This window comes from Eumetopias jubatus, unplaced genomic scaffold (assembly GCF_037043125.1).
Source record: "Eumetopias jubatus isolate StellerSeaLion01/CBP00866 unplaced genomic scaffold, mEumJub1_p1.0 scaffold_2, whole genome shotgun sequence".
NCBI classification, from domain to species: domain Eukaryota; kingdom Metazoa; phylum Chordata; class Mammalia; order Carnivora; family Otariidae; genus Eumetopias; species Eumetopias jubatus.
This window is the reverse complement of record NW_028274808.1, coordinates 153,668,720-153,685,357: the sequence shown is the minus strand read 5'-3', so window position 1 is coordinate 153,685,357 and position 16,638 is coordinate 153,668,720. Positions and strand designations below refer to the sequence as shown.

The following is a 16,638-nucleotide window of genomic DNA, read 5'->3' as shown; positions in this document are numbered from 1 at the left end:
TATTCAACACCTGGATATCCACATGTAAAACAAATGAAGCTAGAAACACACCTTAAATCTTTCACAAAAATTCACTCAATAAATAAATGAAAGACATAATGTATATCTCAAAACTGTAAAACATCTAGAAGACAATATAGGATAAAGTTTAGGTGAACTTGGGTTTTGGTGAAGACTTTTTATACAACAGCTGAGACACAGTCTATGAAAGAAAACATTGATAAACTTCATTAAAATTAAAAATTTTTGCTCTGTTAAGAATGGAAAAGTCATAACTTGGAGAAAAACTGCAAAACATTTAATCTGATAAAAGACTGCTATTCAATGTATACAAAGAATTCTTAATGGGCACAAACAAAAACAATACAATCAAAAAGTGGGCAAAGGATCTGAACAGATAACTTACTAAGGAAGATATGCAGATGGCAAAGAAGCATATGAAAATATGCACAGCATCATTGGTCATTAGAAAATTGTAAATTAGAACAACAATGAGATACCACTACACACTTATTGGAATCGCTAAAATCCAAAACACCAACACCAGCCAGTGTTGGTGAGGATATAGAGCAACAGGAACTCTCATTCTTTGCTGATGAGAATGCATAATGATACAACCACTTTGGAAGACAGTGTGACAGTTTTTGTTTCTGTTTTTAAGATGTTTACTTTTTAAAAAGCTTTATTTATTTTTAATAATCTCTATACCCAGCCTGGGCCTTGAACTCATGACCCCGAGATCAAGAATTGGATGCTTTTCCAACTAAGCCAGCCAGGTGCTTCAATATGGCAGGTTTTTTTTTTTTTTTTTTTTTTTTTTTTAATACTCTTACATATGATTTAGCAGTCATGTTCTTTGGTGTTTATCCAAATGTTGAAAACATGTGTCTACACAAAAATCTGCACATGAAGGTTTATATAAGCTTCATTCCTCATTGCCAAATCTTGGAAGATGTCCTTCAATAGGTGCATGGATGAACAAACTGTGGTATATCCAGACAATGGTATATTATTCACAGATATCAGCGCATTGAAAGATGGGGAGGACTCTTACACGCATATTTCTTGGTGGAGAAGCTAGTCTGATTCCATACTCTATAATTTCAACATGTGATTTTTTTTTCTTTTTTTTTTTGTGGTTGACATCTTTATTGACTTGGAGGTGGGGGGCAGGTGTTCAGGAGCTGTTGGTGGGACAGTAGCTTCCTCTTCACCATCATAGGCTTCTAGCTGCTCAGGATGGTGCTGGCTTTGTGAATGGCAGCCATGTGCAGATCTGGGTGGTATTTGTTCTTGTGAATCATGTGTCTGATTCTGCGAAGGGTAGCCCAGGTGTTCTTACTGATGGTAGTCCACTCATGAGGTGGCCGGTTTCCGCTGGCCGGATGTCTGCTTCGTGACTACCTCTACACCTTTGCTTTCTGGCCACTGGCTCCACGCCCACAGGCTTGGAGCAAATCAGCCCATTGTAGGGAAGGAATTGTGAGCCTTCAGCTTCTGGGGTTCGGTGCTGTATGTCTGCTTGTTCCTCTTGATCAGGAAGCTGGAGCAGTTGTGCAAGACCATCCATTGCAGGTGGGTGGTGATGGCAGCAACTCCTCACTAATGTGGCTGGAGACAGAAAGAGTCCAACTATGCAATATTTTTGGAATGGGAAAACTTGAGATATAGTAAAAAGATCAGTGGTTGCCAGGGGCTCATGAGAATGGGAGAAGGATGGACAGTTGGAACACAGATTTTAGAGCAGTGAAACTATCCTGTAGTACACTATAATATTGATGTATGTTTCCATAAATTTGTTAAAACCCATAGAATGCACAATACACAGAATGAACCCTAATGTGAATAATGGCCTTTAGTTAATAATTAATATTTGCTCATTAACTCTAACAAATATATCACACTAATACAAGATGTACTAATAAGGGAAACTGCCTGTTTAGGGGGATGGAGTGAGGTAGTTTATAAGGGAACTCTGTACTTTCTGCTTAATTTTTTTTGAAACTTCTCTAAAAATAAAGTGGACATAATTTAAATACATCAGTTATTTCTCCTTACCGTAATAGATGAACTTGTTTTTTTCTTTATCGAGCAGGAACCCACCTAACACGTTTCTGAGCGTGTCCACCTTTTGCCATGTAGTAATCTCTAGGGCACTTTACCTTTCCCGCTGGCTGAAGGTGAGCACTTTCCCATTCTGTTAGCTTCTTGGAAACTATTAATTTTGCAGAAGATTCCAGTCAGTTTATTCAAGCCCAGTGGTTCACAACTGGGGGGTAGTTTTGCTTTCTTGGAGACATTTGACAATGTCTGGAAACATTTCTTGGTTGTTACCTTTGAGGTGGGGGTGGCAATGTGTACTACTGGAACCTAGTGTGAAGAGGTCAGGGATGATTCTAAACATTCTGTAATGCCCAGGACAGCCTCCCATGGCCAAGAAATACCCATTCCCAAATGTCAGTAGTACGATGGTTAAATTCTGCTTAGCCTCCCTGTTTTTCACGCTTTGTTGGAAATGCAATGTATTATCTAATCATCTTCATCACTCATTAATTCAGTCATTGGATACTTATGAGGTAACTATTGCAATAAGAACTTGTAATTTATGTTTTTAAGTGCAAACACATACATGGGAGCTTGATACAACCTGGGATATCAAGAAAGTCTACCTAAGGAAGGGATCTTTAAGCTGAGATTTGAAGGGTAAGGTATAGTGAAAGTTTTAAGAGAGGCCTGGGGGGAGGGTGTGGACAGGGAAAAGTGTGCAAAGCAGAGCTAACACTTTCTGAGACTGGTAAGAATCAGGTCTGCCTTCTCCAGAGGAGGAAATGCTCAGTTCTTACCTAAGATAAGGTTTATAAGGGAACTCTATACTTTCTGCTTAATTTTTTTTGTAACCCTGAAACTTCTCTAAAAATAAAGTGGACATAATTTAAATACATCAGTTATTTCTCCTTACTGTAATAGATGAAATTGGTTTTTTCTTTATTGAGCAGGAACCCACCTAACACATTTCTGAGTGTGTCTGCCTTTTGCCATGTAGTAATCTCTGGGGCACTTTAGGTGCCTTGTCCCACACCCTTACTTCTGATTTGATATCTGGTCCACGGTTGACTATGGACAGTGTTTGATTCTCTACCTCAGTTCCAAGACACAATTAATAACTGCTTTATAGGTCACCCCAAACCACCCATAGGAATTGAGTGAAAGGTCTGATATACAACCGAAACTAGACACAAATTCCCCTGTGGGGAGCCTCAGGAAATTAGGCAAGGGCTCTGTATAAAGCTTTCTTCCATGGCATTAGGGACTAAGTGTCTAAAGACAGTGTTTAAAGTGTAGTTCCATCATGATAAATACCAAGTAATGTGTATAATTGTTGAATCACTATATTGCAAGCCTGAAACTAATATAATACTGTATGTTAACTATACTGAAATTAAAATAAAAGAGATAAATAAATAAAAAGTAATTAATATAAGCCTAAAAAAAAGTGTAGTTCAAGTAATCCTGAAGGAGGGACTGTAGAGGCAAGGAGCCAGGATGGGCTTGCTTTTAAGTCTTTGCTACATAAATTTAATAGGATTCTTCCTCTTACCAGCAACTTCTGGAAATCATGAAAGAAGACTAGGGACCAAGAGATACAACAGGAGTCAGACTTGATTGGCTCTTATGGGGTTTTGACTGATGTTTTCTAAAATGCCATAAAACCATTTTCAGATTGCTCTCAGTCTTAGTAACAAATTCTCAGGATGACACCACTTCTTAGTAAGTTAAATGTGAAATGAACTTCTAGAATAAGTTTGTCTCATTCTCCCCATTTCCCAGATATCATGTGTAAAAATACAGTTCTGAATTCTCATGCTTTAAGTCTTTCATTTGTAGATATTTATTGAGACTTTCTACTGTGTCCCAGACTGAGGCACCAGGACACAGCAGTAAATGGAAATTTATCCCTTCTCTCATGAAATTTAATTCTATTTGGGTCGGGGGGATAGACTATGGAAAAAATTATAAATAAGTTATTGAATAGAACAATTTCAGATAGTGCTAAATACAATTAAAATACAATGTAAAGTACAAGGTGAAGAAATGTAGAATGATCTGGGAATGCTCACCTAGGCTCCATTAAGGAGTAAGATTTGAGATGAGACCCAAATGATAACAAAGAGGAAGCCTCTTGAGGAGCTGGGGTAATAGCAAATGCAAGAGCCTTGAAACAAACTTGGCTTATTTCAAAGGCAGAAAAGGCCAATTGGGTTGGCATTTAGTATGGCAGACCAAGTGGGATAAAATATAAAGTTAGAAAGATATGCTAGGTCTGAATTATGTAGGATCCTAAAATGCCACAGTAAGAAATTTAGATTTTCTTCTACTTGTAAATCAGTTTAGATAGTTACAAGAAGAAAGAATGATAGATCTCATTTACCTTGTAAAAGATCATTCTGGTTACTAGATGGGTAATGAACTGGGGGTGAGTTGGGGCTAAGAGTAAAAGGCAGGAGATGAGTTACAATGCTTTTGCAGTTTTTCAGGTGAAAGATAATGGTAATTTTCTAGAATTATAGTAGTGAACTATAAAAAAAACTGGTTTTCAGGTGAAAGATAATGGTAATTTTCTAGAATTATAGTAGTGAACTATTAAAAAAACTGGTTTTCAGGTGAAAGATAATGGTAAATTTCTAGAATTGTAGTAGTAAACTATAAAAAAAAACTGGTTTGATTCAGGAAATGATTTGGAATTGTCCCATTCAGTTCTATGTCATTTTCATGTTTTTAGGACTTTTTACCTTGGGATTTTTAAATATTTGAGTACATTTTTTTGTGAACATACCAAGTGTCTGATATATAATGTGGCGCACCCCTCCCTCCCCCCGTCCCTTTCCCTTCCCTTCTTTTGAACTATGGAAAGGCAAGTAGACAATTTTAGGCCATTCTCCTAATGTCTCTTACTCAAGATGAATTTTGTTAAAGATAAATAGTAAATTCCTGATAATACAAAAATTTAACAGTGTAAATTGATTTGTTTTTAAGTTTTTTCTTAAGGCATTAAACTTTTAAACTTCCACTCAGACTTAACTTTTGGGGGTATTTTATTACCTGGAAAGGTATAAAAGTAAACCCTTGAAACTCATAGAAATGAAAGCTCTGTTGATTTCTAAATTCCCTTACAGCTCTGAAAACTGGGGTCACTTTTTGGTGTTGTGATTGTTTTGTTATCAACCGTGAGGCTGGAACTGCAATGTATGTTTTTTAAGCACGTTAGTATATTTCTTAGAGCTGAATCGGGGAGAGGATCTGGCAGACTACTATCTAAGCTGCTGGTACTGCTAAAGAAGTAGCAATTATTTTAACTTTTCAAAATATATAGCAGATTTGTGGTGGAACCATTTGCAAGTACCTTAGTAGATTGAAGGCACTTTTGACCCAAAGATTAATAGGAACCTCACAAAGGCTTTTGCTGTGTCATTATTCAAAGAGTGGTTAGAGTACATTTATTATGTACTGCCAGGATCCTTACGGGGTTTATAGGAGGGCTGGAAATGAATCTCTCTACATCAAAAGCTATTAACTTGTTTTTTTTGCTTCTTGCATAAGGGAGACATTAGTAGGCTTTTCTTTATGCACTGGGCTTGGTACTTTTTTGAAGGGCACAGTAAGTATGAATTGTGAAATGTGAATGCAGATTAGTGGAGAGCAAAGTAGCTTGTTTCCCAGTTATATCCTTTGACTGGAGGAAGAAAAGGCAAAGTGAAGATTGCAGCTTCTCTTCTTATAGATGGAATATCCAGGGACTGTATCAGCCTTCCAGCCTGTCGCACTAACAGTTTTAATAGCAAAATATCTTCTGAAAATCTTTTTTACTCTTCTCCACCCTGATGTAAAAACTCAGAGCTATTATTTTTGTGCATTATAAGAAGAAAATAAATAGGGTATTATTGAAAATAAATGATTTTTTTTTTCAAATTCAATCTACTTAACTTTGGAAGAGGACTGTTACCAGCAGCACTAGACAAAGAGACTCAAGATAGAGATTTTAACTCTGGTTTTGCTAATGGACCAAACTTACCATTTCAGAACTCTCAATTACCTGGCAGCCAAAGGGCCATAGTATTTGCCTTGCTGTTAGGTCAAGATTGTTTAGAGGATCAAATGAGGTAATGCTTGGGAAAGTTTGTGACTCATGAAGTAGTGTCACATCATTATAGTTCTCATGATTTGAGTCATCATTCCTTTTCAGAAGCATTCACTACACACACACTGTCTGCTGCAGTCTTGTCACTGTTCTGCAGAGTTAGCTCATGCTAGTTCACAGAATGACAAAGCCGCTCTGAATAGTCTTCAGATAAGTGTCACCAGGGGCCCTCATCAGGATAATAGCTTTGCACCACCGAATACACTACATCTACAATTGTAGTGCACACCACACTTTAGCCCAGTTACAACAGCTCTAAGATTATGCAAATAAGAAAACTCCTTCCGTTAAATTTTCTATGTTTTTTCCTTGGCAAATTTAATATCCAGAGAATAAAAATATTTTAAATAGGATTATTATGTCGACAGTCACAAGGCTAGAGAAATCTCATATTTATTTAGCAATTATTAGTTATCAGATATTTGGCAAGTTCTATAAATTAATTCTCTAATTTGATTCTTATAGCAATCTTTTTTTTTTTTAAGATTTTATTTATTTATTTGCCAGAGAGAGAGAGAGCACAAGCAGAGGGAGCAGCAGGCTGAGGGAGAGGGAGAAGCAGGCTCCCCGCTGAGCAGGGAGCCCGAGGCGGGGCTCGATCCCAGGACCCTGGTATCATGACCTGAGCCAAAGGCAGATGCTTAACTGATTGAACCACCCAGGCATCCCTCTTATATAGCAGTCTTGCATATTATGACCATTTTAGTTAAAAGAAAATAGAAACTTGGAGATATTAAATAACTTGTCCAGATGACAATGGGTAACTGGTGTAATGAAGAACCAGGCTGCCTGGTTTTGAAACAAACCCTGAATTACTAACTTATACTTTCTTTCCAGGGTTATTTTTTGGTGAAAAATGTAAACAAAATTTTAGATTGAAATGTGGCATTTTTGGAAGCTCAAAAAACACCAGTCAAGGAAAACACAATCTTTCACTTTTGTTTCATTATTGGGAAAGAAAATTTTGGTCCTCTCTACAACCACTTGGAAAAAAAAAATCACTGAATAATTTGACAAAAATCTGCATATCAATAGTACTTTCTGTCCTATATGTCCAAGATATTAAAGTTTTCCTTTGTCTTATTCTGTTCAGAATCTTGGGTATATTTACATGTTTATACTTAGAGAGCTAAGAAAAGGATGAGAATGTCTGACTAATTCTTGAAAATTGACTTTATTGTATTGTGTTGGTTTAGAAATTCTTCCCCCTTTTCTCATCATGTTGCAGTTGATAAGCAGTTCTGAATATGCACAGTCTATAACATTTAGAATCAAAGGATGCAGATTCAATCCCACTTCACTATTTGTGAGACTCATATATTGAGAACTAGTGTACCCCACTGAGTTCAAAATGGTCATACATAAAATGGAAGTAACTATTAAAAATTTTTTTGTAATGTGCTTAAAAGTGCTTTGTAAACTATCAAATGCTATATAAATAATTAAATATCATTAAGCGATATCATTAAGTGATAAACTACGGATCCTGAGCAGTTGTATAGTGTAAGGGTCTCATGTCTGTATAACTTTCTTAAATTTTAAATATAAAAGTACTAAAATATGTGCATCTGCTTTGGAGAATTGTACTCCTTGACTATACACTGAATTTGGTACCCCCTCTTCAGCTCATGTGTTGAAGCCTTAATCTCAATGTGACTGCATTTGGAGATAGGATCTGTGAAGAAGAAATAAAGGTTAATGAGGTCGTAAGTGTGGGGCCCTAATCCAGTAGGACAAATGCCCTCATAAGAAGTGAGACAGACACCAGAGTTCTCTTCTCCATGTGAGGATACAGTGAGAAGGCAGCTGTTTGCAAGCCAGTGACTAAATTGACCAGGACCTTGATCTTTGATTTCCCAGCCTCTGGAACTGTGAGAAATAAATTTCTGTTAAAGTCACTCAGTGTGGTATTTTATTATGGCAGCCCAAGACACATTTTTCAAGATAATAATATAGCTAAGGATAGTAGTAACAGATAGAACTGGTAGTAAGTTACTAGTAATAAGTTATATACACACACACACACATTGAGAAAGGGAGATTGATATTAAGGAATGGGCTCAAGCTGGAGAGTCAGGTAAGAGTTGATGCTGCAGTCTTGAGTCTGAAGGCTGGTTACTCAGGTAGAATTTCTGTGTTGCAGCCTGGAGGTAAAATTCTTTATTCCTTGTGAAACCTTGGTCTTTGTTCTAAAGGCCTTCAATTTATTGGATGAGGCCCACCCATATTATGAAGGGTAATCCACTTTAATAAAGTCAACATATTGTAAATGTTAATCACATCTTAAAAACAAAACAAAACAAAACACCTTTAGAGCAACATTTAGAATAGTGTTTGGCCAAGCAATTGGTCATTATAGTCTACCAAGATAACATAAAATTAACCATTACGCTGTTGTAACAAATTACTACAAATTTAGTGGCTTAAAATAACACATACTTATTACTTTATAGTCTGGAGATCAGACGTCTGAAATGGTTCTCACTGGCCTAAAGCCAAGATGTTGGCAGGACTAAGCTCCTTTTGGAGGTTCTAGGAAAAAATTCATTTCCTGTCTTTTTCAGTTTCCAGAGTCTGTCTGCATTCCTTGGCTCATGGTTTCATCCCTCTGTCTTCAAAGCTAAGTTCTTCTTTTATCTCCCCCCATCTTCCTTTTATAAGGTTTCTTGTGATTACACTGGTCCACTTAGATCATTCTGCTAATCTCTTCATGTAAAGATCTGCAGATTAGCATCCTTAAATCCATTTGCAACCTTAATTTCCCTTCGCCATGTAACATAAGATATTCACAAGTTCTGGGGTTTATTAAGCGAGCTCCTCTCATAGGTGACTTCATTTTGCCCCAGGTTCTCATCTGTAAATTGAACTAATAGTTTTTTTAGAAGATTGAGTTGATACTTGTAAAGCACCTAGAAGAGTGATTAGCACATGTCAAGAAATCTACTCATTTGTCTCTTTTTGATTATAGGCTTCAATTGTTGTTTAAGAGAATTAAAAGTAATATAAATCGGTTAGGGGGATGGAGATAGATATCATAACAATCAGTTTGTTCCACAACTTTTTTTTAAGGTTTTGTGCAACCCAGGATAACTCACTTTGTTTATTCTACGTTATCTTGCAACTAGAAACACTGTGACATGTTCTGTATGTACACATGTACCTACTAAATAAAAGATACTTCATGCATGGAAATGGGAATAGATAAAGCATTATCAGAAAGGTTAATGAGTATATTAAAATAAGAGTGTTTGAAGGAGGAGTTGATTGTGCCCTGACTTTCTCCTGATTTGAAGGAGGGGGTGGTGAATTTTAGAAAAAGGCATAGTAAGGTAGGCTTATTATTTTTAAGACTATATAGCCCTGTAATTAAACATTAAATCGTCTCAGTAGAGAATCAGAAGCAAAACCAGATTAGATTGTAAAATCAACTTCAGACGTAGATTTGTGTTTGTAATTTTTATTGTTGGAAATGAGAAGTAATCTGCCAAATTATTCACCTAATCAGGACCTGGCAGTTCAACAGGCAAATATGGAAGCAGCACTGATCATATATCTTCTTTATATTGAATTTGAAAATACTTGTAAAACACTTTGGCATGTATTTTTTAGATTTAAGATTTTTGACAGCAATGGCTGCATATTAAACATCTTTGCAGTTTTCTGTCTTAGCTCTCACAATTCCTGTCTGTGACAAATACTGTGAATTTAGTACTTTCGTTGGCATAGTTAGGGAGAAGCTAAATTTTTTTTTTTAAGATTTTATTTATTTATTTGAGAGAGGGAATCAGATAGAGAGAGCATGAGAGGGGGGAGGGTCAGAGGGAGAACCAGACTCCCTGATGAGCAGGGAGCCCGATCTGGGACTCGATCCCGGGACTCCAGGATCATGACCTGAGCCGAAGGCAGTCGCCTAACCAACTGAGCCACCCAGGCACCCGGGAGAAGCTAAATTTTAACCAAGCACCTGAGTAATGTAATCCATTAAATCATACATGAAATAGAATGTTAAATTCTGAAAGCTTCAAAAAATAACTTTATTATCATAGTTATAATAGAGCTTTTATTGTATGGAGCTCTGACTTTACAGATGATTTCACTGAATGCATTCCTTAAAAAATAGTGTATAAAAATTTGTAACAGATTTTGTACTGTTATTTTTATTTATGTTGTAGTGCAATGTTTGGATATTAACATATGCTCATATACTAAGGCAGAAGTACTATTGAAATGTGAGCAGAAAGAACATTTTTAGTAGCTCAACAGAAAATACCACTTTGAAAGTAGTATGTGAATTCTCATTTACTTAACTGGCTTTTCCTAATTCTGTGTATAGAGGACAAGTTAAAATAGAAAAGATCCTGCCCCTATGCTATGCATCTTATATTCTGGCCTTTTTTTTGCTAATATAATTCTTTATTTTTCCTAGTAATTTTATGATAGTATTCTTTTGTTAGTAGACACGTGAAATAAATTAGAGGAGTAAAACTATATTTAATAAATTACTTATGTAAAAAAGTTAATTTTGAACTACTGTGATACAGGAAGAGAAAGGGGGCAGTGAGTGAAAAAAATATTGATTACTTACATATTGCAGAGAATTTTGTCCCTTTAGGAGTGCTAGAACCTATTACATTGAACTTTTTTTTTTTAAGATTTTATTTATTTATTTGACAGAGTGAGAGAGCACAAGCAGAGGGAGTAGCAAGCTCCCCGCTGAGCAGGGAGCCCAATGCCAGATCATGACCTGAGCCAAAGGCAGATGCATAACCATCTGAGCCACCCAGGTGCCCCTAACCTATTACATTGAAAAGTGTATCTTCCATATAGGAAATTAAGAAAAATATAGGAATAAAAAATATAAGAATAAAAAACTGGGACCTGGAGAGTTAAATTGTTTGCTTATGGTGGTACAAGTGAGGAGAAAGCTGGGACTAGAAACCAAGTGTTTTTCATTCCAACATAAATACTCTTAACCCAAATGAAACCTGACATCTTGGTTTGTAGGTTATGTACTCTCTTGCATGAGATGTTTCTGGTATTTGTATACTGTTAATATGTATTGTTTTAAGAGGAATTTGAAGTCTTTTTGGCCACATTGTATGCATTATCACACAGAAGTCCTCTGACATCAGAACCATTATAACCTATTGGAGTCCACACGGAAGTAATAAAGCAGACTCCTTTGTCTGCATCTCAGTGGGAATTCTAGGAAATCTGTGATTTGTGTATAGGTTTCAAATGAGCACTTAAATATTTGAAAATAGTGTAAGAAAATAAGCATTTATTACTTGTTTAATTGTTATAGAAAAATAGACCTCCATAAATTGTTTTTTTATCAGGAAATTTAATTTTGAATCTCTATATGCATGAAATCATTTTCTGTAGTTACAATTTACTTGTAACTCTTTCTCCTTAATTTTAATGTACGTGAAAAAATTTTGTCATTGAAAGAAGTATATTTTGTTAATCTAAAAATGTTACATATATAATGAGATCTTACAATAAGCATTTTTTGAGTAGTAACCATTTGCTATGCCCTGGGTTTAAGAGGATGAATTTGCCAATCTCTTTGGTAAGAAGCTAAATATTGATGATACATTCACTTTTTTTAAATGTTGTCTGAGACACACAAGGAGGTATCTGGTCATTTGCTATGTTTTATTATATGTTTTCAATAAAGTATTATTTAGCTAATTATAAAACTATTAAAAAAGATAAAAATCAAGAACAACTTAGGTAGCAGAACAATACTACTTCTAATAGTAGCTAAAATTACTTTATGTGGCAAAATCCATGAACTTTTATTAGCTAGATTTTATTTAGAAGAATTTAGTTTTAATTAAGATTTGTTTTTATAGTGTTATTGATATCAAGGTAGCCAACTATTCCAGTTAAAAGTGTAATCAAAAAAATAAAAAAGAATTCCAAGTTTGTTATTAGACTATATCTAGTCTGAAAATTGTGTATTGTTATTGTCCAAGAATGGTATTTTTTGCCAAACTACTTTCATATTTTACACAACAGGATCTAAATTTAAAGATTAATTTAAATTTAATGAGCCCAAACTTTGGAAAATATGTAAAACAGAAAGTTGAAGTTAAGATGCAAAAACATTTAATACTCTTTTTGCACCAAAGGTTATCCACAGTAAACAGAAAGCTATATAGTTAAAGTAGCATTATTTTGGTAAGCACACGACTATTAAGCCATCTAATAGCAAATTTTTGAATGAAATATTTTTTTTTAAAGATTTTATTTATTGGGCGCCTGGGTGGCTCAGTTGGTTAAGCGACCGCCTTCGGCTCAGGTCATGATCCTGGAGTCCTGGGATCGAGTCCCCCGTCGGGCTCCCTGCTCGGCGGGGAGTCTGCTTCTCCCTCTGACCTTCCCCCTCTCATGTGCTCTCTCTCACTCTCATTCTCTCTCTCAAATAAATAAATAAAATATTAAAAAAAAAAAGATTTTATTTATTTATTTGTTAGAGAGAAAGCACAAGCAGTGGGAGCGGCAGGCAGAGGGAGAAGCAAGCTCCCTGCTGAGCAAGGAGCCCGAAGCAGGACTGGATCCCAAGACTCTGGGATCATGACCTGAGTTGGAGGCAGACACTTAACCGACTGAGTCACCGAGGCATCCCTTTTCAGTGAAATCTTTAAAATATTTTGAGGGGTTTCTCTTCCTCTATGAGGTTAATGGGGGACAGAGCTGTCAGTATTAAAATTTGCCACTAAACTATTTCATTTTTGCTTTGAAGATAAAGCAACTAGTGTTAAGGGAAAGAATACCAATTTATATTATGAGTTTAAGAATGTTGAATGGGTATTATACTGAAAAAAACTAGATCTGTGTTAGAAAATTTAAAATTTCCTTTCTTTTTGGGGAGCTTTTGCTCTGATGCTTTGGGGTAAATTTTCAACGCAGTGTGTGTTAAGATTGAACCATGTAAGTCTCATTGACGTTAATGGGAATCTCTGGGCTAAATCTGCTCATGCTGTGCTGAAAATGTACCCCCAAACGTTTGAGTAGTTTTTGGCTATTATAGATGCTAAAATAAAGTTATTGTCCACAGCATAAATATATATTTAGATAGTTTTAAGTATATTTATTTGATATAGGGTTATGTGAATTGTTACATAGAGCTCAAATCTAATACACTACCTCTTAATATTGAAAATGTGGTGTTCAATGAACTAAACTATACATTTTACTTCAGACAAGACAGGGATGCTTTATTTTGACTTCATTTTAGTTCTTGCTATGATTCTGAAAAGAAGTCTCTGCGGCACAAGGTGAGAGCGCCCAATGGATTCATTAATATAATGTCATATTCTTTGAGTTTCCTTTTTCTCCATTGTCCTTATTTTTAAACTAAGTACATCCAAATCTTCAGTAACATTCTATCTAGCATAAGCTACACATTGAGTTTTACTCATCTTTTTTCTTCGTTTTGTTGATTGAGGCAAGGAACATAAATATATCTTGTGAGGTGCGCTCCTAGCTTATTTTCTTTTTCTATTTTAATACAAGTACATGTTTTTTCATTCAAGTGATTTTTCATTGCATCTTTTTAAATGCTGGATTTAGAGAAGTTCAAACTTACCATAAAGCTAATTTGTCAGGTATTGACTACATTATATATTGTTTTTGGAGAGTGTTATTTAGTTATGGACTCTTAAGACTGTAAATAGCTAATCAAAAACAATTTTTGATTATTTAAGAATGATGATAGAACATTTCTTGTTTAATACTTTCTGGTTAGCAGGGTCCAGGTAAGAAACATCCTAAGTTTTTCTGTGATTGTTAGTGTTTTCAGCCTCTCTTTATACTAAGAGGATCTCACTTGGTTTGGTTTGTTACACTATTGAAATCTCCTGGTCCTTTCCCTGCCTCATTGTGTACTGTTCTCCATAGTCCCTCAAGCTGAAAATTGATCTCCAGCCAAGAGGGTGTAGTGATTTGACCTGCTCCCTGATCAGTCCCACTCTGATGATATGAATGAAATTCATAGTAGGGGGCTTGATTACTATCTCTGTTAGGACTGGTCTGGTTGAAAGGGCTGTCAAGCTGCCTGAAATTGGGATGCTTTGGATGTTTACCAGAAAGAATTCTTGGCTCACCAAAAGAGCTAAACTGAGCAAAGATGAAGGACTGGTGTGTATTGATTTCTTTTCCCCCCTTGCTTCTGAACAGCTAGTGGACAGGATACAAATTTACATGCTATACTCCTTAGCATTTAAGTAAAATAACTCCTCTTGCATGTCTTCCTGTTGTGGTTTCAAATAACTTTATAAAATAAAACAAGTTATGTGCTTGGGAAAAAGACACCTGTTGAGCTGGCTAGTGGAAACTCAAATCTTCAACTGTATGGTCTCATTGCTTGTACCTAGTCTTGAAAGTTGATAGTAATGTCAGAGTTCCCTTCCTATAGGGATCAAACCATCCTTTGTTTGAAATGAAAAGTCAGTCCTTTGATGTTTCACTGAGCCTTTACTTGTTCTTTTCTTTCTTTCTTGTTTCTATTCCAATTTATTTTAAATGTAGACATTTGATTTTTTTCCCTGATTTCTATAAAAGAAGATAGATGTTCAATGAAAAGCCAACAATACAGAAAATTCTAGAAAAGAATAAAATCACTTGATATTTCTACGAAAATGAATTTTGTTAAATTTAGGTCACTATTCTTCCAGATATCTCTCTGTGCACCGATACTGAATTGATGGTGTTCTGTAAACTGCTTTTCTTTTCTCAGCAGTGTGTCACGACCATTTTCTAAGACAATATATATATATATGGGTCTGTGTTCTCTTCTTATGGCTGTACAAGATTCAGATATTTAACTGATTTTCTAATGGTGGGCATACAGCGTTGTTTATAGTTTTCTTTTTTTTTTTTTAAGTTTCTTTTATTTATTTGCCAGAGAGAGAGAGAGAGAGCACAAGCAGGGGGAGTGGGAGAGGGAGTAGCAGGCTCCCTGCTGAGCAAGGAGCTTGATATGGGACTCGATCCCAGGACCCTGAGATCATGACCTGAGCCAAAGGCAGACACTTAACCATCTGAGCCACTCAGGTGTCCCTCTTTACAGTTTTCTAATGTCATAAACAAAGTAGAGGACTAATTATGTCTCATTCATTGTTCTATACCAGGAGATAGCTATTTAAGCTGTCTGTGCACATAGGGATGTCTCATCAGGGTCTATGCACCTAAGAAATATGCAGTGGAATTGGGCCTTCTTTAGGCCCTGGAATCAACAAGAAATAAATTGGGGTCACTTTTGGGCACATTTCATTGTCTTAGCTTCTCTTTGGCACCTGCTGGCAATCTTTCATCAGTGTTATTCAGTGGAAAATGACTGTTCCACTATTACATGTTCTCACAATTTGAGGTTGATTAAAGTTTTCACTTTTATTTCCAAATTCCAAGGAGAGAAACAGTATGTGGTTGGCATAGGTCAAGTGGCTCCTGCTTTTCTAATCAGCTAGGTTCGAGGAGGGGAGGAGGACCATAGCTTGAGCACTTAGCAGGAACAGTGGAGATAGTATGTGTGCAGCCTTTCTAAAGAGAGGGAATGATGATGGAGAGAATACTTAGGCATATATTTTTGTGCTTATCTGATTACAATTCTGGGATAAATACCTATAAGTAAAATTTTAAGATAAAAAGTGCATATTGTAAATTTTAACATATCTTGCCAATATGATTATCGGAAAGTTGTTCTAGTAGACACTCTTTCCAATAGTACCTGAAATACTTACATCAACAGTTCTTGATTGTTAGTCTTTAGACTTTGAACTTATATCATACCCAGAAAAAAATTATGTTTCCATAACATTTATTTAAAAGGGAAGTTAAAAATGTTTTATGTATACTTCCTAGGTTTTTTTTTTTCACCTTAAGTTTTTTAAAATTCCTTTTTTTTAAAGTTTTAGGCCCAACATGGGGCCAAGATCAAAAGTTGTGTGCTCTAACGACTGAGCCAGCCAGGTTGCCCTATTTAAATTTTCATAGATTAATTTTTCTGTGGTCACTTTGGCTCAATTTGTAGGAATTTTTTCTCAATATTTGGATTATTAATACTTTGTCTATCATTGATTATGAATTATTTTACCATGTAGACCTTCTCTCTTGTTTATGATGGTTCCACTATACAGACATTAAAATTTTTTATTTGGGATGCCTGGGTGGCTTAGTCAGTTAAGCGTCTGCCTTTGGCTCAGGTCATGATCTCAGGGTCCTGGGTTCGAGTCCCACATTGGGCTCCTTGCTCAGCGCGGAGCCTGCCTCTCCCTCTGCCTGCCGTTCCCCCTGCTTGTGCTCTCTCTCTCTCTCTCTCTCTGACAAATAAATAAATAAAATATTAAAATAAAAAATAAAATTTTTTATTTAACTCATTATTAAACATTATGAAATTTTAGGTTTGAAGAATATACATTCTAAATAAGGCTAAC

The 16,638-nt window shown here is 35.7% G+C and overlaps 1 pseudogene; it reads right to left on the bottom strand.

The window, feature by feature from the left end:
* Positions 1-1,148: 1,148 nt before the first annotated feature.
* The window catches only part of LOC114206679 (large ribosomal subunit protein eL28 pseudogene), a 40,535-nt pseudogene continuing 25,045 nt past the window's right edge, over positions 1,149-16,638 (bottom strand).